This window comes from Aphelocoma coerulescens, unplaced genomic scaffold (assembly GCF_041296385.1).
Source record: "Aphelocoma coerulescens isolate FSJ_1873_10779 unplaced genomic scaffold, UR_Acoe_1.0 HiC_scaffold_64, whole genome shotgun sequence".
In the NCBI taxonomy this organism is placed as follows: domain Eukaryota; kingdom Metazoa; phylum Chordata; class Aves; order Passeriformes; family Corvidae; genus Aphelocoma; species Aphelocoma coerulescens.
This window is the reverse complement of record NW_027183992.1, coordinates 638,964-653,980: the sequence shown is the minus strand read 5'-3', so window position 1 is coordinate 653,980 and position 15,017 is coordinate 638,964. Positions and strand designations below refer to the sequence as shown.

The following is a 15,017-nucleotide window of genomic DNA, read 5'->3' as shown; positions in this document are numbered from 1 at the left end:
CTCTTCCTCCTCCCGCCCCGTCCCAATCCCACCTCCCCCTCCTCCCTCCCTCTCTCCTCCTCCTCCTGTCCCGTTCCCGAGCCGCTCGCAGCCCGCGGGAGCAGCGGGGATGGAGCCGGGACAGGTCGGGATGGGCAGCGCGGGGCTCTCGGCTGCTCCCACCCGCTGGGGGCGGGGGAACCCGGCCCGGGGAAAAGGAGAGGGAAACTGGGAACATTGGGGGCTGCAGATCCAAACTGGGCCTTGCTGGGGACCCTGGCTGGGGACTTGCAGCCCTTGGGGCTCCTCTCGAGAGCCTGGAGAGCCGGGAGGGGGAACGCAGAGAGGGCTGGGGGATCCCAGCAGTGGCACCACTGGCACTGACTGGTTTGTACTGGGATAACTGGAACCTTACTGGGGCTACTGGGAGTGACTGGGAATGACTAGGAGCATGCTTAAAGCAGCTGGGGTATACTGGGAGCGTCTGTCAACCATACTGGGGTGACTGGAACCACACTGGGAACGACCAGGACCATGGTGGGAAAAAAGGGGGCCATGCTGGGGGTAACTGGGAGCACTGAACTGGAGGCAACTGGGCATGACTGGGACCACGCTGGGAGGAACTGGGATCATATGGGGAGGGACTGGGACTATTCTAGGGACAACTGCACTGGGATATACTGGGATCATATTTGGGCCAACTGGGACTGCACTGAGGGTGACTGGGAGTGGCTGTGAGACACTGGGATCACACTGGAAGCAGCTCAGGGCAAGTGGGAGTGACCGGGAACATGCTGGGAGCAACTGGGATACACTGGGAGAGATTGAAACCACAGTGGGGATAAATGGGAGCAACTGGAACCACACTGGATGATAATGGGAGCAGCTGTGCCCATGCTGGGGTCATACTGGGATCCTACTGGAACTGACTGGGATCATACTGGGAATGACTGCAATAGTACTGGCAGTATCTGAGAGTGCCTGGGATCCTAATGGGATCGGACTGGGAGTGACTGGAAAGGTGCTGGCTGTAACTGGGCCCATACTGGAAGTGACTGGGAGCAACTGGGCCCAGACTGGGAGTAACAGGGTGTCACTTTGGGTGTGACTGGAGTAATACTGGGAGTATCTGGGAGTGACTGGGACCCTACTGGGTGTGACTGGGAGTGACTGGGATCACACAGGAAGTTGCGGGAAGTGATTGGAATTATACTGGAGGCTACTGGCGTTGAGAGGGAGCAACTGGGATCACGTTTGGGGAACCTGGCGTTATACTGGGAGTGAGTGGGATCATCCTGGGAGTGTCTGTAACCATACTGGAGTGACAGGAACCACAATGGGAACAGCTGGCCTGATGCAGTGGATCTACACTGGGGGCAACTGGGTGTGACTGGGACCATGCTGAGAGGGACTGGGACTATCTTGGGGCAAATGGATTCATACAGGGAGGAAGTGGGAAGAACTGGAACTACTCTGGAGGCAACTGGGTTCATACTGGGAGCACAGTGGGAGCAGCTGGATCCATGGTGGGTGAGACTGGGATCACACTGAGGGAGACTGGAATCATACTGGGATTGACTGGGAGTGGCTGTGAGCAACTGGAATCACGCTGAAAGAAACTGGGATTATGCTGGGAGTGACTGGTATTTACTGGGAGAGACAGGGAGCCCTGGGGATCATAATGGAGACTCCTGGGGTCACACTGGCATTGATAGGGAGCAACTGGGAATACACTGCGGGCTACTGGCATCATACTGGGAGTGACTGGGATCATGCTGGGAGTGGCTACAATCACACTGGGTTATAGTGGGTGTGATTGGACCCTGACTGGGGGTTACTGGGAGCTGCCAGGCCCATGCTGGGAGCCACCTGTGCACACACTGGGAGGAGCTGGGAACAACTGGGAATGACAGGGTGCATGCTGGTGTCAACTGGGATGTACTGGGATTGACTGGGATAATTTTGGGGGCAACTGAACCATGCTGAGGTAACTGGGAGTGCCTGGGAATGACTATGAGAATGTTCAGCACTACTGGGATATACTGGGAGTGCCTGAGACCATCCGCGTGGGGACTGGGAACAACTGGGAATGTGCTGGGTTGAACTGGGACCAAGCTGGGGGCAACTGGGGCAAGTGGAAGAGACTGGGACCCGGGACGGCACCAAGGCCTCGGGGCGGCTCCAAAGGGCCCCGCCCGCCGCCGCTCCCCGAGGCCTCGCCGCTGCTGCCGGGGATCGGACACCGCAGGCGGCCCCGGCCCCTTCCTCTTCCTCCTCCTCCTGCCGGGATTCAGCCCCCGCCGCCGCCCGGCTCCTTCTGCCGCTCCTGCCCGGCACGAAGCGGCGCTGCCGCTGACGGGGCCGGAGCGCGGCTGCCCCGCGACTGCCCCGCGCCTCAGGGCCGGGCCGGGCAGTGACCGCACGGCTGGGGAGGGACCCCCCGCTGGCCAGGGCAGGGACTGACCCCATGGGAGGGACCCCCCGCTGGCCAGGGCAGGGACTGACCCCATGGGAGGGACCCCCGCTGGCCAGGGCAGGGACTGACCCCATGGGAGGGACCCCCCGCTGGCCAGGGCAGGGACTGACCCCATGGGAGGGACCCCCGCTGGCCAGGGCAGGGACTGACCCCATGGGAGCGACCCCCCGCTGGCCAGGGCAGGGACTGACCCCATGGGACGGACCCCGCGCCGGAGCAGGGAAGGATTCCTGTCCCCGAGGGGAAACAGCGGCACGAACTGAGCGCGACTCCCATCCCTTCTCCCTGCCCCGCTGGGCACAGCAGGGAGGAGCCGGGGATAAAGGGAACTCCGGCAAGGAGAAAGAGGTCGCGGGAAGGTTCTGTACCAGGGTTTATTTTCCTCCTCACTCTCCTGTTCTGATCCGCTCCGTCCCAAATGCACTTCATCTCCCCACGTCGGCGCTCCTGTGGCCGCGATGGCGATCCCTGAGTGACCTCTCCCTGCCCTTAGGCCGAGCCACGAGGACTCGCATCTGTTCCAGTTCCGTGCAATTCACGGGCATTTGGGGCAGCTGGAGCGAAGCAGCTGGAAAGCACAGCGGGCTCGAGAGGGACTCAAGCAGGGCAGGAGCCGGGGCTGCCCCGAGGGAGCTCTCCCAGCACGAACCTTCCCGGGCTCTTTCTAGGGGAATTTCCTTGAATGTTTCCATTCATCGCTACAAAGCAGAGTCACAAGTGGAGCTGAGCCTTCACCTTGAAATGAGGGAATCGAACGCGTGCGCTGGGACTGCTGCAAACTCAAGGTGTTACCTGATACTTTAATCTTGCAAATATTCAGCCCCTCAGCAGCGATGTGTCTGCCAGCCCACCGGTTTCTTGCTCAGACGTGGCTCGGAGCTTGGAGGGAAATCCAAAGTCCCAACAGAATAACCTCTGCCGTCATTTTATTTTTTTCATAGGTACGATGTCTTATTTTATTGTATATACTATTTTACTTTGATTTTTTTCTCTTATTCTTTTTTTTTCTTCTATTTTATTGTGGTTTTTCTCTATTCCCTTCCCCTCTCCCCCCGCCGTTGTTCTCCTCCCGGAGGTTTGTGGTGAGGGGTTTTCCCACCGGTTCTCCCCCGGAAACCAACGAAATCGATCAAAATAATGATGAATTTTTGAATTCTTTCCGCTGCTGTTTCCAGAAGGTCCCGGGAGGAGCCGTGGGCGGGGAGGGGGTTCCCGGTGCCGGGGGCAGTCAGCGGTCGCCGGGCAGATCCCGGCGGCGAAGGTCCGGAGGCAGAGAAGCCAAAGTGTCCGAGGGAGCGCGGGGGGAGGGGACGGGGCAATTCCAGGGAATTCACCTGGATCCCCTCCTGGCATCTCCCGGGACACTCCTCGGCCGCGCCCTGCGGGACCCCCGGGCCGGGCTGGGCTGAACTCCCGGGCCCCGCGGCCAAACTCTGCCTGGAACCCGCTGGGTTCGGCCCGAAGCGGGGCAAGCACCGGGACCCGCGGATCCATTTTGTCCTGCGGCTGCGGGGCCCCAGCCCCGGCGGAGCAGGACGGGGCGCTGTGACCCCGATCCCTGACTCCCAATCTGCTTCTCTCTCGCCTCTCCTGTCCCTTTCCTTTGGGTGATCGTAAATCCCGGAGCGGCTGCAGAGCCCCGTGCCCAGCTCGGGTTTCCCAGGAAAGGGAGGCCTGGGGCGGAGGTGCCCCGGGATGGCCGGGAATGGGGGTCCGGGGGTCCCCGGGGTCAGGGAAACAGGAGATGCAGGGGCTGGGAGAGGAGGATACCCGGGAAAGGGGGTGCAGGGTGGTGTTGGTGCAGGATGAGGGGTGCAGGAGGGTCCCAGTGCCCAGGAATGGGGATTCAAGGGGGTCCCAGGGAGGCTCCCCAAAGCCCCTCGCAGGGAGGAGCAGGAGCTGGGTCAGGAGCGCTGTGGGAGAGAAAAGGGGTGACCCTGGCATGGGGGGGACATGGGGGAGTCACACGCGCTCCGAGGGGGGGGACACGACCCCCGGGGACCCCCCCTCACCTTCCCCCGCAGGTGGAGGCCGAGCCCCAGCCCAGGAGGACGAAGCCCAACACGAAGCCCCCGACCCCCGTCAACGTCTTGGGGGCCGTCCGGCGGCAGCTCCGGGGGCGGGAGGGGCAGGATCCGGGAAACGGCGGCGGCTGCCGGGAAGGGACCCGGACGGAGTGGGACAGGCTGGGATGGACTGGGACACATTGGGACCCAGCGGGATACACCAGGACCAGGACTGGAACCCACTGGCACCAGAATTGGGGTAACAGGGGCCACACTGGGAGCAACTGGGACCACACTGAGGGCTAGCGGGAGCAGCTGGGAGTGGCTGGGAGCAGCCGGGACAAACCGGGCGAACATGGAACAGACAGGGGACACTGAACAGCCAAGGGACACGGGATGTCCAAGGACCGTGGAAGGTCCAAGGAACGCTGAGCGTCGCTGCCGCGGCTGGAAAAGCTTGAATGGAGTTTTTATCCCGTGCCGTTCCCGGCGAGCAGCGGCAGCTCCGCGTCCCCGGCCCGGGGGTTGGGGCAGGGGAGCCGCTGGCAGCACCTTCGGGGCACAGCCGAGGGCTGGGGGGCTCCTCGCCACAGTTCCTTTTCTCTCCCCAGCTAAAATCGTTCCCTCCCATTCCAATCCCCTCCATTCACATTTTCTCCCCAGAATTAAAGTTTTCTCACTCCAGTTAAACTCTTCTCCCCAGTTAAGCCCTGAGGCTCCTCCGTGCCCCCGGCTCCTCCTGGCAGGACGTGGCCGGGACCTTCTGGAAACAGCAGCGGAAAGAATTCAAAAAGTCATCATTATTTCGGTTGATTTCGTTGGTTTGCGGGGGAGAATCGGTGGGACAGCACCTCACCACAAACCTCCGGGAGGAGAACAACGACGGGGGGGAACGGGGTGGAGGGAATTGGAAAAAAACCACAATAAAATAGGAAGAAAAAAAAGAAAAAAAACGAAAATAAGAATAAGAGCAAAAATAAAGTAAAATAGAATATACAACAAGATAGCATAACGTACCTATGAAAAAAATTAAATAACGGCAGGGGTTGTTGTGTTGGGACTTCTGATTTCTTCTCCAAGCTCCGAGCCGGGTCTGAGCCAGAAACCGGTGGGCTGGCAGAGACATCGCTGCTGAGGGGCTGAATATTTCCAAGACTGAAGTATCAAGGAACACCTGCGGTGTCCGATCCCCGGCAGCAGCGACGAGGCCTCGGGGAGCGGCGGCGGGCGGGGCCCTTTGGAGCCGCCCCGAGGCCTTGGTGCCGCCCCGGGTGCCTGAAGGAGCCGCTCGGCGGGACGGGGGAGCTGGGAACGAGAGAAAACACAGAGAAAAGAATAAAATCCTATCAAAGAGCCGCACCGAGGGGAGGGGGATGAGAGGTGTGAATGGAATAAAATGTAGAGATTAGAATAAAAAATTATGAAAGAACCGCCCCGGGAGTGGCCGCTGCGCAGCGACTAAAAAGCGGCACCGGGGGATTCCGGGGGTTGTTCCCGTCAGCTCCGCTCAGCCCTCGGGCACCGCGCTGGGGCCCCGCGCACTTTTCCAGCCCGGCCGCCCCCACGGGCCGGACCCCGCGGCTCCCGCTGCCGCCGCCTCGGACCCGGAGAGCCAAAAAACCCCGGAAAATCGCTGCCAAGCACTAAAGAACCTTTTCGTGCTCAGCGAGGGGCGCAGAGGGGGGATCCTTATGAAGTCCCCTCAGTCCCTGCTGGGCACGGCCGGGCATTAGCGCAGCTCCCGGGGCTGTGTCCCGGCACCGGCTGCTGCCACAGGGCACGGCGCTGCCGCGCTTGGGCATCAAACGCGACAGATTTGGGGAGCAGGGACGGCCACAGAAACCCTCGGGGAGCCCTCGGGAGCCTGGAGCTGCACGAGGGACACAAAGGATGCCCCGGACACAGCGATGGCCCCAGCAGCGGCTCTGTCCCCCAGCACGGGGCTGTGTCCCAGACCCCACGCTCCAGCCCGAGGTTCGGGGGCGGCAGCGGAGCTGCTGGACGGAGCTTCCAGCCCCGCCAGCCGCAGCTCCGATCCCTTGGGCCGTGACGCCGGTGACGGGTGTCCGTCGGCGCTCGGCGTCTGTCAGCTTTTGCAATGCAGAGGGAGAAACTGAGTCCCAAGTGGAGTCGGTTTCCATCAATCGCTGTTTCTCCTTTCTTTTCTTTTCGCTTCCTTTCGGCCCGGAGATTTGGAGAACAAAATTCCCGGCTGCCCCGGCATCCCTGCAGCTCTCCACAGCCCCAGCCTCGTCCCTCCTCTCCCGTTTCCTTCTCTCCAGTCTCTCCCTCGTGGCGCTGCCGGCTCAGAGGAAGGACATTTCCCCCGGCACCCGCTGCCTCCTCCTCCTGTCCCGTGGGGCGCAGTTGGTGCTTCTGGAGCCGCCTGCCCGCGCAGCCGGACCCGCCCTGCGGCCGCTCAGCGCCGGAGCCGAGGGAATGAACTGCAGGCACCGCTGGGCTGGGCTGGCCCCGGCCGGGTGCCCGGTGCCACCAAAGCCGCTCTGGCACTCTGCTCACAGCTGCAGCACACGGAACACAGAAGGAAAGGCTCGAGGGCTGGGATCGGGGCAGGGAGAGCTCACTCACTGCTCACTGTCAGGGCCACGACAGACTCAAGCTGGGGAAATTAATGGAATTTATTTCCAAACCAATCACACCAGGAGAAGGAGAACTAAAACAAATCCTAAAAAACACCTTCCCCACCCCTCCCTCCTTCCCGGGCTCCCAGCCTCCGCCCGCAGTCCCTCCTCTGTTCTCCCTGCACGGCAATCTTGTCACCAGCCATGAACTTGGCTTTTGCCTCATCCCGGGATCTCTTCCCGGACAGAAAGAACTTTCCCCAGCAGAGATGCAGGCCCTGACGGCCTTTGAGGCTCAGGGTGTTTCTCCTGCAGCTCCTTGCAGGTCTCCTCTTCAGGAAAATGAATTCAGGAGTTAAAATTTTTAGCAATATATTAATGAACATTTATTAGTAGAACAAAGGCGTGTCAGAGCGCTGGGGCGCTTGGCAATATTGCCAGAGGCGCACTCCATTCATTTTACTGTGCACTTAAGTATTCTCTTAAACTGTTACATATTCATTAATCCCAGAAAGTAATTTACACTTCACTCACCTTTCCCCCCTCTCCGGTCGCTGCCCCCTTCCCCCAGCACGCCGCCGCTTCTGTCCTCGGGATGGCTTCAGAATTGAAGACGGACCCCTCTCTCCGGTGCCTCCCCAGCCTCCAGCCTAATTTGTAGCTGACAGTTTCCTTGCGAGGTGTGAGCTTTGATGAGATAACAATCTTCCTGGCATGTGCGGTTTATCTTCTCTGTTTCTTTAAGGTGTCCTGGCTCCTGCCTCTGTAGTTTCTCAACTCAAAAGACACTTATTACCACGTCAGTATTAATACATTTCTTCACATATTACAACTATTTCGAAGTTACAATTTACCTTCATCTCGTTTCTACTGAAAGGGATGAGGGACTTGTCCTTACAAACAAGCTGTGGGCCCGCTGGAAGATAAAACTGTACTGAGAGATAAAAGAAACAAAGGGAAGGATTCCACTGAGTGATGACTGGAAAGAAAGAGATTTGTCCTTACAAATAAGCTGTAGGTCTGCTGATAAATGAAATTGGATATTGAGAAATGAAAGAAACAATGGGAAGAACCATTAAATTCCATAAGAATGAAAATACAGAGGGCCGGGGTTATACATTAGAAGGGAGTCTTGGGTATTAGGCATTTTTGGAAGTCTGCACCTCGCAAGTACCTCAGCCAATGGGGGAACAGAGAGGGAAATGCGGCCGGGAAATCAGGATAAAAAGGAGGCTGCACCCTCCAAAAATCTGAGAGACCCCAGGGGAAATGCCCCATGGCCTCTCCCTTGATTCGAATAAAGAAACAGGACTCCTCTGTCTCCTTTTTGGACACAAACCTCTGGTGTTTGTGGATTAATTTTTCTGACAGAACTCAGGTATTTACTCTGTGAATGTGCTGATGGTGTGGATCCATTTAACTGAGCTCTTCAGCCTTTTTTAAAGATTTTGATGTTTGTTTCCAATACTGTTGATTTAAATTGTGGCTGAAGCAATAGGAAATTGAAATATGGATTGGGCATGGCTTGTGTCTTGAGTGAAAAACTATTGCAGTCTGAAACACGGACCTAAAGCACTGCAAATAGAGATTATCAATCCCAGTGCATTGTGTGACAGCAGCTTTTCCTGGAGGATGTGCAGCATCCCAGAGACTGCAGCAGTGTGGCTGTGGGTGCTTGGAGCTCTGTCCTGTGCCACTCCAGGATGTCCTGAAACAGGACCTCAGCGGCCACCAGCCCAGGTCCCCCTCTGCCACCGCAGCTCCTTGAACCTTGTGTCCCCAAAAGCAGACACAAAGTGTTTCTGCTGCTCCCCCCTTTGCACAGATCCACAGAAAACTGGGATTTTTCCCAACTCTTGTGTTCCCATTGTTCCATATTCCCAAAGAACCAGCACCCCCTCCTGATGAACACGGCGAGTTCCAAGGATGGCCACCAGCTCCCCTTCCTGCCTAGAAATCTTGGAACTGCTTCTAAACGCTGCTCCCTTCAGCTCTTGGACAGCTGCTCTGTGCACAGAGCTGGGAAAAAATTCACAGAGCTCATCGTGGTGGAGCGCCGAGGAAAAGGCAGTGGGAACACGGCAGTGAGGACAGCTGAGGGCTGCAGAGCGGCTCTGAATGACACCGTAACCTGGCACAGCAGCCCTGAGACACTGCTGTGGGGCACGGCTGGCCTTGAGCACGGCTCTGTGCCCTGCCAGCTCCGAGCAGGACTGGCAATCTAAACTCTGTCCCACCCCAAGTCTCTGAGAAGATGCCCTTCCTTCTCACCCTGCCAATGAGCTGCACATTCCCTCGGAAACTGTCAGGGCTTTCTTAAAGATGCAAAGTCCCACTTCGGGCTTTTTGCTCTGGTTTGGCAGTGGAGAAGGGCAATTCTTCCTCCATCAGCTCCAGGCTGCACTGCCTCAGGAACACGGCCCACTCGCCAGCTTTGGCCCACTCGTGGCACTTCCAGAGGAGGAAGAAAGTGCAATGGCACAATTCCAGCCCAAAAGGAAGGAAGAGTGGGACAGACAGAACACCCTGTGCAGATCCAGGCGTTCCGCTGGCACTGTGGAGAGTTTGGGTTCTTGCCAGTGGCATGTGTGTCCCTGACTGCAATCTCTTGGCCGGCACCAGAGTCTCACTCACCTGCAAAAGCAGAAAGCTCCGTCGCTGTGCTCGCAAGGGGCTCGTCTGATGCAAAGCTGTCAGAGCCCTGTGAGGGGAGAGCGGGCCCAGCCGTGCCCGGGGCTGAGCCCCAGCAGAGCCCTGGCAGAGCTCGGAGCAGCCTCAGCATCGGCAGAGCCCGGCTGCAAGGAGAGAAAGCAGAACCCGCCCGTCAGCTGAAGCCTCCTGTCCCCTTGTCTGTCTTGGGGTGACCTTATGATGTGTATCCCACATCACTGCCCATGCCCAGAAATTAATTCCTGTGCCTTTCTATGCCTCTAGACTGAGCCTGAGAGGGGGAAGGAAAAACTGAGCAAAACTTTTTCAAAGCAGTTTGCAGCTTGTTCAAGGTCACACACAGATAGCAATTGGTTTCCCAGCAGAGGCAGGGGAGGGAGGAGGCACCTGGTTTGCTGTTTTCCCGAGGACAGTTTTTTGGCCAGTGGTTCAGCTGTTTTTTCTCCAGAGAGAGACTGAGAGTTGAATTTTTCCTTCCCCGGAATTTCGGATTTTCTCCCTTTTCTGCTGGACTGCTTGATTGCTGTAACATCAGAGCACATCGGGAGGACTTTCCACCGGGCACAGAGGGCCTGGCCCTGGGCCAAGCCCCAGCTCCGAGGAGACCAAAGGGAGGACTCTGACACTTTCCCAGCTTTTTCCTCCACAGCGAGAGATTTTATTATTTAGCATTATTATCCTTTTCCCATGTGTTTGTTAAATAAATAGTTTTTATCTCTTTCACTTTCCTTTGAGGAAAATTTATTTTTCCTGAACCTGGTGGGGGGAAGGGTGGTTGTGCCTTCCCTCAGAGGATATATTTCTAAATTTGGCCAAACCGGAACATTGTCCCAGCCGCCCGCAGTGCCCAGGCCGTGCTGTTCGTGCTCAGAGCTGGGCCCAAAGCTGCCCAGCATTGCTGCCTTGGGGAGCAGAGCAGGAGGGCAGGACATGTGCCCAGCCTGCAGCCAGCCATGGCACAGCCACCTCCTCAGCAGCTGCCCAGAGCCCAAAAGCAGCTTGGCAGCCACTGAAGAATTCCCTGCAGCCGCCCCAGCAAAGGGGGAACCTTTGGTGCCCGGCCAGGCCGTGCCATGCCCAGCTCTGGCAGCATCCCCCTGGCTCTGGACTCACCTGCACATGGGGCGTGGAGCGTGCCTTTGGAGAAGGTGCCCAGGCTGAGCAAGAGCTTGTCATCCTTGAGGTCTCCCTCCCTCCCTCCCTCCCTCCCTCCCTCCCTGTTTTCTCTTCTTGCTTTTCTTTCCTTCCTTCTCTCTTCCCTTTTCTTTTCTTTTCTTTTCTTTTCTTTTCTTTTCTTTTCTTTTCTTTTCTTTTCTTTTCTTTTCTTTTCTTTTCTTTTCTTTTCTTTTCTTTTCTTTTCTTTTCTTTTCTTTTCTTTTCTTTTCTTTTCTTTTCTTTTCTTTTCTTTTCTTTTCTTTTCTTTTCTTTTCTTTTCTTTTCTTTTCTTTTCTTTCTTTCCTTTTTCTTTGTTTTCTTTCTTTTTCTTTCTTTCTTTCTTTCTTTCTTTCTTTCTTTCTTTCTTTCTTTCTTTCTTTCTTTCTTTCTTTCTTTCTTTCTTTCTTTCTTTCTTTCCATCTTTCCATCTTTCCATCTTTCTTTCTATCTTTCCATCTTTCTTTCTATCTTTCCTTCTATCTTTCCATCTTTCCATCTTTCCATCTTTCCATCTTTCCATCTTTCCATCTTTCCATCTTCTTCTCTGCATTTCCTTTTCCTTTTCTCTCTCCTTCTCTTGCTGCTTTCTTTCTTGCTTCCTTTTTCTTTCTTTTTCTCTTTTTCCGTACTTTCATTATTTCTTTTTGATTTCTTTCTCCTTTCCCCCTGTTTTTTAATCTATCTTCTTGCTTGCTTTCTTGTTTTCTTTCTGATTTTGCTATCTTTTCCCCCTCTTTTTTTGGTCGTTCTTTCTCTCTCTCCTTCTTCCTTTCCGTCCTTCCTTCTTCCTTTCTTTATCTTTTATTTATTTTCTATTTTCTGGTTGGTTCCATTTTATTTAGTCTTCCGTCCTTCCTTCCTTCCTCCCTTCCTTCCTTCCTTCCTTTGTATTTTTCTGCTTATTTTTTTCCTTTTCTTTTTTCTTTTCACTTTCCTCTTTCCTTTTATTGCTGCTTTCTCCCTTTCTCTCTTCCATTCAAGCTCTTTCTTTCATATTTATTAAGAACAAATTTTCATCCTTTCTTATGGTCATTTCCTTTTCCTTTTCTTTTCTCAATTTCTTGTTGATTGCTGTCTTTCCATTACCTTCCTTTCTTTTTCCTATCTCTCTTTCTTTTTCTTTTCGATCTTTTTCCCTTTCTTTTCTTTCCTTTTTTCATTTCTTTTCTGCTTCTTGTTGCTTTCCTGCTTGTTTCCTTTCTTTTTTTTCTTACTTCCCTTGAACTTTTCTGCCGCCTTTCCTTCTTTCTTTCTTTCCAGCTTGTCAAGCCACTTCTCACCCCCTTGAAGGGGTGCAAAGCAGCAGGATCCCCTCCCAATTGGGGTCCCCTCACCCTCCCAAAAATGTGGGGACTTCACCTCAGCCCCCCAGATTGTGGTGGGTTTACGTCACTTTCCCCAAATTCCCTGCAACCTCCCAGAAGCCACTTAGAGGCCCCAGAATTGTCAAAAGGAGCAGGAGCCTCCCCAAAAGCGGCTCCTGCTTTCCCTCCCTGGAGTGCCCCACTCCAAGTGCCCAAAGCACCCCATCCCTCCCAAACTTCATCCCACCCCCAAAATGCCACCCCCATCCCATCCCATCCCATCCCATCCCATCCCATCCCATCCCATCCCATCCCATCCCATCCCATCCCATCCCATCCCATCCCATCCCATCCCATCCCATCCCCATCCCCATCCCATCCCATCCCATCCCTCCTGGACACCAATTCCCCTTCTGTGGTTCCTGACTCCCCACAGCCAGGCCTTGGGGCTGATGGATCGAGCCATTTGGGGCTGCCATCGACACATTGGGGCTGGGATTGAGTTTATTGGAGGCACCCGCTCAATCCCTCCATCCCTAATGGGAGCTTGGAACCTCTCCTCAGCCCTTGCTGTGCCCATGGGCTCACCTCAAGTCCCAGAATGAGAGCCAGGGCCCCTCAGGCCATTCAGAACCTCCAAACATTGCCAGAAACAGCAGCATCCTTCCCAAAATGGGCTCCGAACCTCCCAGCCAATAGGTCCCCCTTCCAAGCACCAGAGCCCCCCTCTCAGAACCCCTCCCGAAGCATTGGGGGGACCGCAAAACCGCCTCAGGAATGGGACATACCCTGAAATCCCTTCAGGAATGGGGGATACCCCAGAACCCACTCAGCAACGGGGTCCCCCCGGCCTCATCATGCGCAGCCTTCAGCTGGCTCAGCCAGAGCCCATCCCGCCCTCAGCAGCCCCAGCCCAGCCCAGCCCTCCTGGGCAGGAAGCCCCAATGGCCGAGCCGGCCTGGGACACTTGCAGGGATGCGGGGGCAGCCGCAGCTTCTGGGGCCAGCCTGTGCCAGGCCCTGAGCGCCCTGCCAGGGAACCATTGCTGCCCCACATCCCATCTCAGCCTGCCCTCGGGCAGCGGGAAGCCGTTCCCTGGGGCCCGGCCCCGCAGGCCCTTGGCAAGAGTCTCTCTCCCCCAGCAATTGCTGCTCCTCCCTGCTGCGGGGCCCGAGCTGCAAGTTGATTTTCTGCCGCTGGCCCCGGCCCAGCCCCGAGCCAGGGCCAGCACCTTGCCCTGGAGCTCTGCGGGCGCTGCGTTTGTGCGGCCGCAGCGCAGCGGCCGCAGCTCGGAGCTGCCCTTTGTGTCCCCGCCGGCAGCTGGCAGAGCTGGCGGGGCCGGGCCAGGGCCGGGCCAGCCCCGGCCTTCCCGGCTCTGCGACACAGCGGCGGCAGCCCCAGCCTTCCAGCCCTGCACACGCTCCCACACAAGCGTCCAGAGCCGCGGCCACGCAACGCAACTGACCGGCCGCTGACCCCCCAGCCTGGCCTGATGGCCATTCCTCTGCCCACACCTCGGACAAGCTCCCCTTGGCCACACCTCCTGAGCCACAGTGCCACAGACAAGTGGCACATACAGCTACAGAGCTCTGCCCGGAGCTGGCAGGGAACGTTCATTCAACATAAAAAACACACCAAGAAAAAGAGAACTGCCCCCAGCAGAGCTGTTCCCTCCTGCAGTAGTTACACCTGCACACCCACAGCCCCTGAGACTGCAAGCAATGAGCATTCCCTGGGCACATGTGCAGCCCAAGCAGCTCGAGGACAGCCTTGCAGCAGGACTGCTCTCAGCTGAGCCAAAAAGGCCCCTCTGGCAGCTGCAGGGCCATTGCAAAGGGCAAGGGCCAGAGCCTCGGCCCACGGGGGAGGAAAGGGCTCTGAATTCCCCTGCCCTGGCACAGAAACCCTGTTCCCAGGCTGCTTCCCACACAGGATTCCTCTGGAGGGCTGCGGAAAGCTGAGAGGCAGCTCTGGCTTCTCCACTTTCCATGTCCTAGAGCTGCCTGGCAGAAGAAATGGAGGGACAGCTCTGGTGGCACAATCCCTCCCGGCCCAGGGCACAGCGCTGGGAAGGTCTTTCCATGCTGAGGCTTTGCTGCGGCCAAGGAAAGCTCCTGGCTCAGGGTCACCTTTCCTGCTGGGCCAGACCCCCCGAGTGGCCCAGCAGCAGCAGAGAATTCCAGCACAGCTCCGGCACGGGCAGGGCGGCCCTGGGCGGGCTGCGGGAGCCGGCAGCGGCTGAGCTCAGAGCAGCTGAGCCCGGGGGCTCTTGGCCAAGGCTGAGGCCCAGCGAGCATTTCTCAGGTCACAGGGCGGCCTGGAAAGGTGCTGGGGGGGATAATTCACCCCTCAGTGTGGTCCCAGTGGCTCCCAGTATTTCCATGTCCCTGCTCCCAGTGCTGCTCCCAGCCCTGATCCGTGGGGATGGGAATGTCCTGCTCCCTTCCCGGGGCAGGCTCACACCTGAGCCAGGTGTGCAGGGCAGGACCTTGACCTGAGCCCAAGCCCTGTCCCCCCTGCAGGATCTGCTTCCCATCGGCCTCTTCCTCCTGCGGCCCCAAGCCCAGCTCGGTGCTGAACGAAGGGCGCTGGGCCGGGGTCATCCCCCGGCAGGGGCTGCGCACCCCCTCTGCCCCCTCCCCAAATTCCGTCCCAGGGCAGCAGGGGCTGGCTCAGGAGCTCTGTGGGGAGGGAAAAGGGGGTGACACCGGGATGGGGGGGGTCACACACGCTCTGGGGGGGGACACGCACGGCCCCTGGGGACACCCCCTCACCTTCTCCCGCAGCGCCAGGAGGATGAACCCCAACATGAAGCCCCAAAAGCCCAGCAGCATCTTGGGGGGCA

General features: G+C 57.3%; 1 protein-coding gene and 1 long non-coding RNA gene across 2 annotated transcripts in view; both read left to right on the top strand.

Annotated features, from left to right (window-relative positions):
- The window catches only part of LOC138102231 (zinc finger protein 418-like), a 69,001-nt gene that overhangs the window by 33,289 nt on the left and 20,695 nt on the right, over nucleotides 1-15,017 (top strand). The window lies entirely within an intron of this gene.
- On the top strand, nucleotides 35-3,437 carry LOC138102240 (uncharacterized). Its single transcript, XR_011147371.1, has 2 exons — nucleotides 35-124; nucleotides 2,949-3,437. It is a non-coding gene; the product is annotated as an uncharacterized lncRNA (long non-coding RNA).